Raw genomic sequence first — 13076 nt, forward strand, 5'->3', positions numbered from 1 at the left:
GGAGGAACACTTTTGCTCATCTTGTTCTTTCCAATTAACAGCTTTCTTGGACATTCTCATTTTTTGATTCTTGATTTCACCCAGTCTAAAACAAGCAAGCTTAGATTTGTTCTATTTGTGATATCCAGCAGGACTGCCTGTTTGATGTGCAAAGCTAAACGTAAACCAGAAGCAATAAAATCAAACACCTGTCAGACTTATTCTATGGTTAATGGATTGGAAAGTAGAGAAATGGCAGTTACTGAAAAGTTTGGAAAAAGAGGACATGCCAGTTGGTAAAAAGAAAGGGAACCAACAATGGATGGCGCCTCCTGTAAGCACTCACTCATTCAAACAGACTGTATAGAAGGGAAGCTTACCTTTCAGAATCTCTATCCCGCATATATACATTTCTGATATCTACAGATCACATGGACTCCTTCCAGTAAAGTAAAATCATTCCTGGATTTTCTTAATTATTTTGCATTTAACGGTATTTTTCCAATGGTTCCTCTTCAAGCAAAGATACATCTTATATGCAGTTTAGAGATTTAGTGTTCACTCATTCAGTTTTTCAAGACGTTTGTGGTCCTTATTCCCGCAAACTATGCTAGATTGCCAATGTCCCCTCTGCGCCCAGATGTTTGAATACACATATATATTTACAATCTTGTGCCGTGTGGTATAACCCAGTAGTTCCCAATGTCATCCGAAAAGGTTTTTGCAGGTTATAAGATACTAGCAATGCTATCAGAAAAGCTTTATCACAGAAGAACTTGCTTCATTTTTGGTTGGTAGTAACATGAGATATGATTGGACCTTTGCAGATTTTCTAATTTGCTTGGAGTGGTGTCATTGTAAAAGCAGACCATTAGATTGAAAGTATTTTCTGTTGTGCAAAGTCATTCAAACAAATGACCTAGTCTACTGTTGGTAACTTCAACTTCATCACTGGCAGATTTGTAAAGGTAGTTTGTCATGGGAATGGTAATTCTTCCCCCCAAAAAACTATACTAGCAAGATTAAGATGCAGACCCGTAGTCAGCAGGATTTGAACCTGCGCGGGGAGACCCCAATGGATTTCTAGTCCATCGCCTTAACCACTCGGCCATGACTACAACTTGGCAACTTAATGCTATCTGCAGGCATTCGTGGTTATGACTAACTGAAGGATTCTGCTCTACATCCTGAAACATGGGAGTAACACATTTGTTCTGCATTCTCTTTCCTATAAACAGCATTCTTGGACATTATTATCTTCTGATTCGTGATTTCACCCTATCTAAAACATGCAATGTTTAAATGCATTCTCTTTTTCAAAGAAAAAACACATAGATTTAATCCCTTGGGAAAGCCCTGTGATATCCAGCAGGATTGCCTGTTTCATGTGCAAGGCAAAACGTAAAAAAGAAGCAATAAAATCAAACACCTCTCAGATTTATTCTATGCATAATGGTTTAGAAAGTAGAGAACTGGCAGTTAAAGAAAAGTTTGGACAAAGAGGACATATCAGTTGGTAAAACGAAAGGGAACCAACATTGGATGGCGCCTCTTCTGTTCTCTTCTGTAAGCATTCACTCATTCAAACAGACTGTTTAGAAGGGAAGCTTACCTTTCAGAATCTCTATCCCGCCGACATTCATTTCTGATATCTACAGGTCACATGGACTCCTTCCAGGTTTTTCTTATGTATTCTGCATTTAACTGTATTTTTCCAATGGTTTCTTTTCTAGCAAAGATGCATCCTTTCAACCAAGAAAACATAGAAGAAATAAAAATAATCAATGATAAATTAGAAAAAATTAAAAACTGGCTAAAAAATAACAAACTGGCTCTAAACACTCAAAAAACAAAAACTATGCTCTTCACTTGGAAAGGCGACATATCACAAAAAATACCATTCAAACTTGACAATACTCCTTTAGAATCGGTATCTAAGCTAAAAATCCTAGGTGTAATAATCGACGCAGATCTATCTTTTCATGATCATATCAGTGAAATAGTCAAATCTTGCTTCTATAGACTACGGCTCTTACGTTCAATCTCTACTTTTTTGAATTCTAAATCGCTCAATATTTTAGTTCACTCTCTTATTATTTCCAAGCTAGACTACTGTAATTCTCTCCTTATCAATATAACCCAAAAAGAAAATAGACGTCTCCAGATCATCCAAAATACAGCAATCAAATTAATTCATAATGCAAAGAAATTTGACCATGTTACCCCCTTACTAATCAAATCACACTGGCTTCCTATAACCCATCGAATTACCTTTAAAATTTTATTTCTGGTTTACAAAACATTGACCTTCAATGAACCTCAATATATTACAAAAATGATTGTCCCACACAAAGCTTCTCGCTCCTTAAGATCTTCTTCATCACAATTGCTCTCAGTCCCTTCACTAAGAGTCATAGGTACAAGACGAAACAACATATTTTCTGTAAAAGCCCCCACACTATGGAACTCCCTTCCAAATTTCATTAAAAATGAATCAGACCTCGTTGCGTTTAAGAAAATTCTAAAAACATACTTATTTCAAGACGCGTTTGACATATGAAACATCATTTTTTAGGTTCTCATACTCTTCCCATTATTACCCAATGTGCTTTCCCTTTGATGTCAATTTCTAACAAAGAATAACATTGTAACTTTTCCCCCTCCCTCCCACCCCCTCCTGTTCGTTCAACTCTGTTTGTCTTTTGAGTGACTTTTGTAAATTAAATGTATTACCTCATTCTGATGGTTTTTAACACTGTACATCGCTTAGATTTTATTATAAGCGATTCATCAAATAAAGGTCAAACTTGAAACTTGAAACTTGAAACTTGTAGGCAGTTTAGAGATTTAGTGTTCACTCATTCAGTTTATCAAGATGTTTGTGGTCCTCATTCCCGCTAATTATGCTAGATTGCCGATGTCCCCTCAACTCACAGATGTTTGAGTACACATATATATGTACATTCTTACGCCGTGTGGTGTGCCCCAGTAGTTCCCAATGGCATCCGAAAAGGTTTTTGGAGGTTAAAAGATACTAGCAATGCTATCAGAAAAGCTATATTAGAGAGGAATTTGCTTCACTTTTGGTTGGTAGTAACCTGAGATATGATTGGACCTTTTCAGATTTTCTAATTCGCTTGGAGTGGTGTCATTGTAAAAGCAAACGTTAAAAGTCTTTCCTGCTTTACAATGTCATTCAAACAAATGAGCTAGTCTACTGTTGGTAACTTAAATTCATCAATGGAAGATTTGAAAAGCTAATTAGTCAAGCGATTGTTGAGTGTTCCCAAAAAATAATCTACTTGTAAGAGGAGTGTACATACCCGTAGTCAACAGGATTTGAACCTGCGCGGGGAGACCCCAATGGATTTCAAATCCATCGCCTTAACCACTCGGCCATGACTACAACTGGAGCAAAGGTTAATCTCTGCAGGCACTCATGGTAATGACAAGCTAAAGTCTTCTACGTACCCTAAATGAAGGGAGGAACACTTTTGCTCATCTTGTTCTTTCCAATTAACAGCTTTCTTGGACATTCTCATTTTTTGATTCTTGATTTCACCCAGTCTAAAACAAGCAAGCTTAGATTTGTTCTATTTGTGATATCCAGCAGGACTGCCTGTTTGATGTGCAAAGCTAAACGTAAACCAGAAGCAATAAAATCAAACACCTGTCAGACTTATTCTATGGTTAATGGATTGGAAAGTAGAGAAATGGCAGTTACTGAAAAGTTTGGAAAAAGAGGACATGCCAGTTGGTAAAAAGAAAGAGAACCAACAATGGATGGCGCCTCCTATAAGCACTCACTCATTCAAACAGACTGTATAGAAGGGAAGCTTACCTTTCAGAATCTCTATCCCGCATATATACATTTCTGATATCTACAGATCACATGGACTCCTTCCAGTAAAGTAAAATCATTCCTGGATTTTCTTAATTATTTTGCATTTAACGGTATTTTTCCAATGGTTCCTCTTCAAGCAAAGATACATCTTATATGCAGTTTAGAGATTTAGTGTTCACTCATTCAGTTTTTCAAGACGTTTGTGGTCCTTATTCACGCAAACTATGCTAGATTGCCAATGTCCCCTCTGCGCCCAGATGTTTGAGTACACATATATATTTACAATCTTGTGCCGTGTGGTATGACCCAGTAGTTCCCAATGTCATCCGAAAAGGTTTTTGCATGTTATAAGATACTAGCAATGCTATCAGAAAAGCTTTATCACAGAAGAACTTGCTTCATTTTTGGTTGGTAGTAACATGAGATATGATTGGACCTTTGCAGATTTTCTAATTTGCTTGGAGTGGTGTCATTGTAAAAGCAGACCATTAGATTGAAAGTCTTTTCTGTTGTGCAAAGTCATTCAAACAAATGACCTAGTCTACTGTTGGTAACTTCAACTTCAACTTCATCACTGGCAGATTTGTAAAGGTAGTTTGTCATGGGAATGGTAATTCTTCCCCCCAAAAAACTATACTAGCAAGATTAAGATGCAGACCCGTAGTCAGCAGGATTTGAACCTGCGCGGGGAGACCCCAATGGATTTCTAGTCCATCACCTTAACCACTCGGCCATGACTACAACTTGGCAACTTAATGCTATCTGCAGGCATTCGTGGTTATGACTAACTGAAGGATTCTGCTCTACATCCTGAAACATGGGAGTAACACATTTGTTCTGCATTCTCTTTCCTATAAACAGCATTCTTGGACATTATCATCTTCTGATTCGTGATTTCACCCTATCTAAAACATGCAATGTTTAAATGCATTCTCTTTTTCAAAGAAAAAACACATAGATTTAATCCCTTGGGAAAGCCCTGTGATATCCAGCAGGATTGCCTGTTTCATGTGCAAGGCAAAACGTAAAAAAGAAGCAATAAAATCAAACACCTCTCAGATTTATTCTATGCATAATGGTTTAGAAAGTAGAGAACTGGCAGTTAAAGAAAAGTTTGGACAAAGAGGACATATCAGTTGGTAAAACGAAAGGGAACCAACATTGGATGGCGCCTCTTCTGTTCTCTTCTGTAAGCATTCACTCATTCAAACAGACTGTTTAGAAGGGAAGCTTACCTTTCAGAATCTCTATCCCGCCGACATTCATTTCTGATATCTACAGGTCACATGGACTCCTTCCAGGTTTTTCTTATGTATTCTGCATTTAACTGTATTTTTCCAATGGTTTCTTTTCTAGCAAAGATACATCTTGTATGCAGTTTAGAGATTTAGTGTTCACTCATTCAGTTTATCAAGATGTTTGTGGTCCTCATTCCCGCTAATTATGCTAGATTGCCGATGTCCCCTCAACTCACAGATGTTTGAGTACACATATATATGTACATTCTTACGCCGTGTGGTGTGCCCCAGTAGTTCCCAATGGCATCCGAAAAGGTTTTTGGAGGTTAAAAGATACTAGCAATGCTATCAGAAAAGCTATATTAGAGAGGAATTTGCTTCACTTTTGGTTGGTAGTAACCTGAGATATGATTGGACCTTTTCAGATTTTCTAATTCGCTTGGAGTGGTGTCATTGTAAAAGCAAACGTTAAAAGTCTTTCCTGCTTTACAATGTCATTCAAATAAATGAGCTAGTCTACTGTTGGTAACTTAAATTCATCAATGGAAGATTTGAAAAGCTAATTAGTCAAGCGATTGTTGAGTGTTCCCAAAAAATAATCTACTTGTAAGAGGAGTGTACATACCCGTAGTCAACAGGATTTGAACCTGCACGGGGAGACCCCAATGGATTTCAAATCCATCGCCTTAACCACTCGGCCATGACTACAACTGGAGCAAAGGTTAATCTCTGCAGGCACTCATGGTAATGACAAGCTAAAGTCTTCTACGTACCCTAAATGAAGGGAGGAACACTTTTGCTCATCTTGTTCTTTCCAATTAACAGCTTTCTTGGACATTCTCATTTTTTGATTCTTGATTTCACCCAGTCTAAAACAAGCAAGCTTAGATTTGTTCTATTTGTGATATCCAGCAGGACTGCCTGTTTGATGTGCAAAGCTAAACGTAAACCAGAAGCAATAAAATCAAATACCTGTCAGACTTATTCTATGGTTAATGGATTGGAAAGTAGAGAAATGGCAGTTACTGAAAAGTTTGGAAAAAGAGGACATGCCAGTTGGTAAAAAGAAAGGGAACCAACAATGGATGGCGCCTCCTATAAGCACTCACTCATTCAAACAGACTGTATAGAAGGGAAGCTTACCTTTCAGAATCTCTATCCCGCATATATACATTTCTGATATCTACAGATCACATGGACTCCTTCCAGTAAAGTAAAATCATTCCTGGATTTTCTTAATTATTTTGCATTTAACGGTATTTTTCCAATGGTTCCTCTTCAAGCAAAGATACATCTTATATGCAGTTTAGAGATTTAGTGTTCACTCATTCAGTTTTTCAAGACGTTTGTGGTCCTTATTCCCGCAAACTATGCTAGATTGCCAATGTCCCCTCTGCGCCCAGATGTTTGAGTACACATATATATTTACAATCTTGTGCCGTGTGGTATAACCCAGTAGTTCCCAATGTCATCCGAAAAGGTTTTTGCAGGTTATAAGATACTAGCAATGCTATCAGAAAAGCTTTATCACAGAAGAACTTGCTTCATTTTTGGTTGGTAGTAACATGAGATATGATTGGACCTTTGCAGATTTTCTAATTTGCTTGGAGTGGTGTCATTGTAAAAGCAGACCATTAGATTGAAAGTATTTTCTGTTGTGCAAAGTCATTCAAACAAATGACCTAGTCTACTGTTGGTAACTTCAACTTCATCACTGGCAGATTTGTAAAGGTAGTTTGTCATGGGAATGGTAATTCTTCCCCCCAAAAAACTATACTAGCAAGATTAAGATGCAGACCCATAGTCAGCAGGATTTGAACCTGCGCGGGGAGACCCCAATGGATTTCTAGTCCATCGCCTTAACCACTCGGCCATGACTACAACTTGGCAACTTAATGCTATCTGCAGGCATTCGTGGTTATGACTAACTGAAGGATTCTGCTCTACATCCTGAAACATGGGAGTAACACATTTGTTCTGCATTCTCTTTCCTATAAACAGCATTCTTGGACATTATTATCTTCTGATTCGTGATTTCACCCTATCTAAAACATGCAATGTTTAAATGCATTCTCTTTTTCAAAGAAAAAACACATAGATTTAATCCCTTGGGAAAGCCCTGTGATATCCAGCAGGATTGCCTGTTTCATGTGCAAGGCAAAACGTAAAAAAGAAGCAATAAAATCAAACACCTCTCAGATTTATTCTATGCATAATGGTTTAGAAAGTAGAGAACTGGCAGTTAAAGAAAAGTTTGGACAAAGAGGACATATCAGTTGGTAAAACGAAAGGGAACCAACATTGGATGGCGCCTCTTCTGTTCTCTTCTGTAAGCATTCACTCATTCAAACAGACTGTTTAGAAGGGAAGCTTACCTTTCAGAATCTCTATCCCGCCGACATTCATTTCTGATATCTACAGGTCACATGGACTCCTTCCAGGTTTTTCTTATGTATTCTGCATTTAACTGTATTTTTCCAATGGTTTCTTTTCTAGCAAAGATGCATCCTTTCAACCAAGAAAACATAGAAGAAATAAAAATAATCAATGATAAATTAGAAAAAATTAAAAACTGGCTAAAAAATAACAAACTGGCTCTAAACACTCAAAAAACAAAAACTATGCTCTTCACTTGGAAAGGCGACATATCACAAAAAATACCATTCAAACTTGACAATACTCCTTTAGAATCGGTATCTAAGCTAAAAATCCTAGGTGTAATAATCGACGCAGATCTATCTTTTCATGATCATATCAGTGAAATAGTCAAATCTTGCTTCTATAGACTACGGCTCTTACGTTCAATCTCTACTTTTTTGAATTCTAAATCGCTCAATATTTTAGTTCACTCTCTTATTATTTCCAAGCTAGACTACTGTAATTCTCTCCTTATCAATATAACCCAAAAAGAAAATAGACGTCTCCAGATCATCCAAAATACAGCAATCAAATTAATTCATAATGCAAAGAAATTTGACCATGTTACCCCCTTACTAATCAAATCACACTGGCTTCCTATAACCCATCGAATTACCTTTAAAATTTTATTTCTGGTTTACAAAACATTGACCTTCAATGAACCTCAATATATTACAAAAATGATTGTCCCACACAAAGCTTCTCGCTCCTTAAGATCTTCTTCATCACAATTGCTCTCAGTCCCTTCACTAAGAGTCATAGGTACAAGACGAAACAACATATTTTCTGTAAAAGCCCCCACACTATGGAACTCCCTTCCAAATTTCATTAAAAATGAATCAGACCTCGTTGCGTTTAAGAAAATTCTAAAAACATACTTATTTCAAGACGCGTTTGACATATGAAACATCATTTTTTAGGTTCTCATACTCTTCCCATTATTACCCAATGTGCTTTCCCTTTGATGTCAATTTCTAACAAAGAATAACATTGTAACTTTTCCCCCTCCCTCCCACCCCCTCCTGTTCGTTCAACTCTGTTTGTCTTTTGAGTGACTTTTGTAAATTAAATGTATTACCTCATTCTGATGGTTTTTAACACTGTACATCGCTTAGATTTTATTATAAGCGATTCATCAAATAAAGGTCAAACTTGAAACTTGAAACTTGAAACTTGTAGGCAGTTTAGAGATTTAGTGTTCACTCATTCAGTTTATCAAGATGTTTGTGGTCCTCATTCCCGCTAATTATGCTAGATTGCCGATGTCCCCTCAACTCACAGATGTTTGAGTACACATATATATGTACATTCTTACGCCGTGTGGTGTGCCCCAGTAGTTCCCAATGGCATCCGAAAAGGTTTTTGGAGGTTAAAAGATACTAGCAATGCTATCAGAAAAGCTATATTAGAGAGGAATTTGCTTCACTTTTGGTTGGTAGTAACCTGAGATATGATTGGACCTTTTCAGATTTTCTAATTCGCTTGGAGTGGTGTCATTGTAAAAGCAAACGTTAAAAGTCTTTCCTGCTTTACAATGTCATTCAAACAAATGAGCTAGTCTACTGTTGGTAACTTAAATTCATCAATAGAAGATTTGAAAAGCTAATTAGTCAAGCAATTGTTGAGTGTTCCCAAAAAATAATCTACTTGTAAGAGGAGTGTGCATACCCGTAGTCAGCAGGATTTGAACCTGCGCAGGGAGACCCTAATGGATTTCAAATCCATCGCCTTAACCACTCGGCCATGACTACAACTGGAGCAAAGGTTAATCTCTGCAGGCACTCTTGGTAATGACAAGCTAAAGTCTTCTTCTACGTACCCTAAATGAAGGGAGGAACACTTTTGCTCATCTTGTTCTTTCCAATTAACAGTTTTCTTGGACATTCTCATTTTTTGATTCTTGATTTCACCCAGTCTAAAACAAGCAAGCTTAGATTTGTTCTATTTGTGATATCCAGCAGGACTGCCTGTTTGATGTGCAAAGCTAAACGTAAACCAGAAGCAATAAAATCAAACACCTGTCAGACTTATTCTATGGTTAATGGATTGGAAAGTAGAGAAATGGCAGTTACTGAAAAGTTTGGAAAAAGAGGACATGCCAGTTGGTAAAAAGAAAGAGAACCAACAATGGATGGCGCCTCCTATAAGCACTCACTCATTCAAACAGACTGTATAGAAGGGAAGCTTACCTTTCAGAATCTCTATCCCGCATATATACATTTCTGATATTTACAGATCACATGGACTCCTTCCAGTAAAGTAAAATCATTCTTGGATTTTCTTAATTATTTTGCATTTAATGGTATTTTTCCAATGGTTCCTCTTCAAGCAAAGATACATCTTATATGCAGTTTAGAGATTTAGTGTTCACTCATTCAGTTTTTCAAGACGTTTGTGGTCCTTATTCCCGCAAACTATGCTAGATTGCCAATGTCCCCTCTGCGCCCAGATGTTTGAGTACACATATATATTTACAATCTTGTGCCGTGTGGTATAACCCAGTAGTTCCCAATGTCATCCGAAAAGGTTTTTGCAGGTTATAAGATACTAGCAATGCTATCAGAAAAGCTTTATCACAGAAGAACTTGCTTCATTTTTGGTTGGTAGTAACATGAGATATGATTGGACCTTTGCAGATTTTCTAATTTGCTTGGAGTGGTGTCATTGTAAAAGCAGACCATTAGATTGAAAGTATTTTCTGTTGTGCAAAGTCATTCAAACAAATGACCTAGTCTACTGTTGGTAACTTCAACTTCATCACTGGCAGATTTGTAAAGGTAGTTTGTCATGGGAATGGTAATTCTTCCCCCCAAAAAACTATACTAGCAAGATTAAGATGCAGACCCGTAGTCAGCAGGATTTGAACCTGCGCAGGGAGACCCCAATGGATTTCTAGTCCATCGCCTTAACCACTCGGCCATGACTACAACTTGGCAACGTAACGCTATCTGCAGGCATTCGTGGTTATGACTAACTGAAGGATTCTGCTCTACATCCTGAAACATGGGAGTAACACATTTGTTCTGCATTCTCTTTCCTATAAACAGCATTCTTGGACATTATCATCTTCTGATTCGTGATTTCACCCTATCTAAAACATGCAATGTTTAAATGCATTCTCTTTTTCAAAGAAAAAACACATAGATTTAATCCCTTGGGAAAGCCCTGTGATATCCAGCAGGATTGCCTGTTTCATGTGCAAGGCAAAACGTAAAAAAGAAGCAATAAAATCAAACACCTCTCAGATTTATTCTATGCATAATGGTTTAGAAAGTAGAGAACTGGCAGTTAAAGAAAAGTTTGGACAAAGAGGACATATCAGTTGGTAAAACGAAAGGGAACCAACATTGGATGGCGCCTCTTCTGTTCTCTTCTGTAAGCATTCACTCATTCAAACAGACTGTTTAGAAGGGAAGCTTACCTTTCAGAATCTCTATCCCGCCGACATTCATTTCTGATATCTACAGGTCACATGGACTCCTTCCAGGTTTTTCTTATGTATTCTGCATTTAACTGTATTTTTCCAATGGTTTCTTTTCTAGCAAAGATACATCTTGTAGGCAGTTTAGAGATTTAGTGTTCACTCATTCAGTTTATCAAGATGTTTGTGGTCCTCATTCCCGCTAATTATGCTAGATTGCCGATGTCCCCTCAACTCACAGATGTTTGAGTACACATATATATGTACATTCTTACGCCGTGTGGTGTGCCCCAGTAGTTCCCAATGGCATCCGAAAAGGTTTTTGGAGGTTAAAAGATACTAGCAATGCTATCAGAAAAGCTATATTAGAGAGGAATTTGCTTCACTTTTGGTTGGTAGTAACCTGAGATATGATTGGACCTTTTCAGATTTTCTAATTCGCTTGGAGTGGTGTCATTGTAAAAGCAAACGTTAAAAGTCTTTCCTGCTTTACAATGTCATTCAAACAAATGAGCTAGTCTACTGTTGGTAACTTAAATTCATCAATAGAAGATTTGAAAAGCTAATTAGTCAAGCGATTGTTGAGTGTTCCCAAAAAATAATCTACTTGTAAGAGGAGTGTGCATACCCGTAGTCAGCAGGATTTGAACCTGCGCGGGGAGACCCCAATGGATTTCAAATCCATCGCCTTAACCACTCGGCCATGACTACAACTGGAGGAAAGGTTAATCTCTGCAGGCACTCGTGGTAATGACAAGCTAAAGTCTTCTTCTACGTACCCTAAATGAAGGGAGGAACACTTTTGCTCATCTTGTTCTTTCCAATTAACAGCTTTCTTGGACATTCTCATTTTTTGATTCTTGATTTCACCCAGTCTAAAACAAGCAAGCTTAGATTTGTTCTATTTGTGATATCCAGCAGGACTGCCTGTTTGATGTGCAAAGCTAAACGTAAACCAGAAGCAATAAAATCAAACACCTGTCAGACTTATTCTATGGTTAATGGATTGGAAAGTAGAGAAATGGCAGTTACTGAAAAGTTTGGAAAAAGAGGACATGCCAGTTGGTAAAAAGAAAGAGAACCAACAATGGATGGCGCCTCCTATAAGCACTCACTCATTCAAACAGACTGTATAGAAGGGAAGCTTACCTTTCAGAATCTCTATCCCGCATATATACATTTCTGATATCTACAGATCACATGGACTCCTTCCAGTAAAGTAAAATCATTCCTGGATTTTCTTAATTATTTTGCATTTAACGGTATTTTTCCAATGGTTCCTCTTCAAGCAAAGATACATCTTATATGCAGTTTAGAGATTTAGTGTTCACTCATTCAGTTTTTCAAGACGTTTGTGGTCCTTATTCACGCAAACTATGCTAGATTGCCAATGTCCCCTCTGCGCCCAGATGTTTGAGTACACATATATATTTACAATCTTGTGCCGTGTGGTATGACCCAGTAGTTCCCAATGTCATCCAAAAAGGTTTTTGCATGTTATAAGATACTAGCAATGCTATCAGAAAAGCTTTATCACAGAAGAACTTGCTTCATTTTTGGTTGGTAGTAACATGAGATATGATTGGACCTTTGCAGATTTTCTAATTTGCTTGGAGTGGTGTCATTGTAAAAGCAGACCATTAGATTGAAAGTCTTTTCTGTTGAGCAAAGTCATTCAAACAAATGACCTAGTCTACTGTTGGTAACTTCAACTTCATCACTGGCAGATTTGTAAAGGTAGTTTGTCATGGGAATGGTAATTCTTCCCCCCAAAAAACTATTGCATGAGAGCCATGGTGAAACAACGACTCAAAAAAAAGGTGGATAAACTTGAAACAGTAGAGCAGGCATGGTCCCTACTGAAAACTACTATCACAGAAGCACAAAACCTATACATTCCGAGGATCTCCAAAGAAAGGAGAACAAAGGGTAAGGGAGAACCAGCATGGCTTACCAGACAGGTGAGGGAAACCATACAAGAAAAGAAGGACTCTTTCAAAAAATGGAAACACATGAAAACAACCGAAGCATGGAACAAACATAAAGACGATCAGAAGAAATGTCACAGGGCGGTGAGGGATGCCAAAAAGGACTATGAAGAAAAAATAGCGCAAGAGGCCAAAAACTTCAAGCCCTTCTTTAGATACGTGAAAGGGAAAAAACCCGCAAAAGAGGC

General features: G+C 37.6%; 8 non-coding genes across 8 annotated transcripts; all 8 read right to left on the reverse strand.

The window, feature by feature from the left end:
* Positions 1-1015: 1015 nt before the first annotated feature.
* Positions 1016-1097, reverse strand: TRNAS-AGA. Its single transcript has one exon. It is a non-coding gene; the product is annotated as a tRNA-Ser (tRNA).
* A 2206-nt stretch (positions 1098-3303) lies between these two features.
* Positions 3304-3385, reverse strand: TRNAS-UGA. Its single transcript has one exon. It is a non-coding gene; the product is annotated as a tRNA-Ser (tRNA).
* A 1097-nt stretch (positions 3386-4482) lies between these two features.
* TRNAS-AGA lies at positions 4483-4564 on the reverse strand. The gene has a single exon. It is a non-coding gene; the product is annotated as a tRNA-Ser (tRNA).
* A 1123-nt stretch (positions 4565-5687) lies between these two features.
* TRNAS-UGA lies at positions 5688-5769 on the reverse strand. Its single transcript has one exon. It is a non-coding gene; the product is annotated as a tRNA-Ser (tRNA).
* Positions 5770-6860: 1091 nt separating this feature from the next.
* Positions 6861-6942, reverse strand: TRNAS-AGA. The gene has a single exon. It is a non-coding gene; the product is annotated as a tRNA-Ser (tRNA).
* Positions 6943-9148: 2206 nt separating this feature from the next.
* TRNAS-UGA lies at positions 9149-9230 on the reverse strand. The gene has a single exon. It is a non-coding gene; the product is annotated as a tRNA-Ser (tRNA).
* A 1094-nt stretch (positions 9231-10324) lies between these two features.
* On the reverse strand, positions 10325-10406 carry TRNAS-AGA. Its single transcript has one exon. It is a non-coding gene; the product is annotated as a tRNA-Ser (tRNA).
* A 1123-nt stretch (positions 10407-11529) lies between these two features.
* TRNAS-UGA lies at positions 11530-11611 on the reverse strand. The gene has a single exon. It is a non-coding gene; the product is annotated as a tRNA-Ser (tRNA).
* Between the last annotated feature and the right edge of the window lie 1465 nt (positions 11612-13076).

Source organism: Geotrypetes seraphini, chromosome 1, assembly GCF_902459505.1.
Source record: "Geotrypetes seraphini chromosome 1, aGeoSer1.1, whole genome shotgun sequence".
NCBI classification, from domain to species: Eukaryota; Metazoa; Chordata; class Amphibia; order Gymnophiona; family Dermophiidae; genus Geotrypetes; species Geotrypetes seraphini.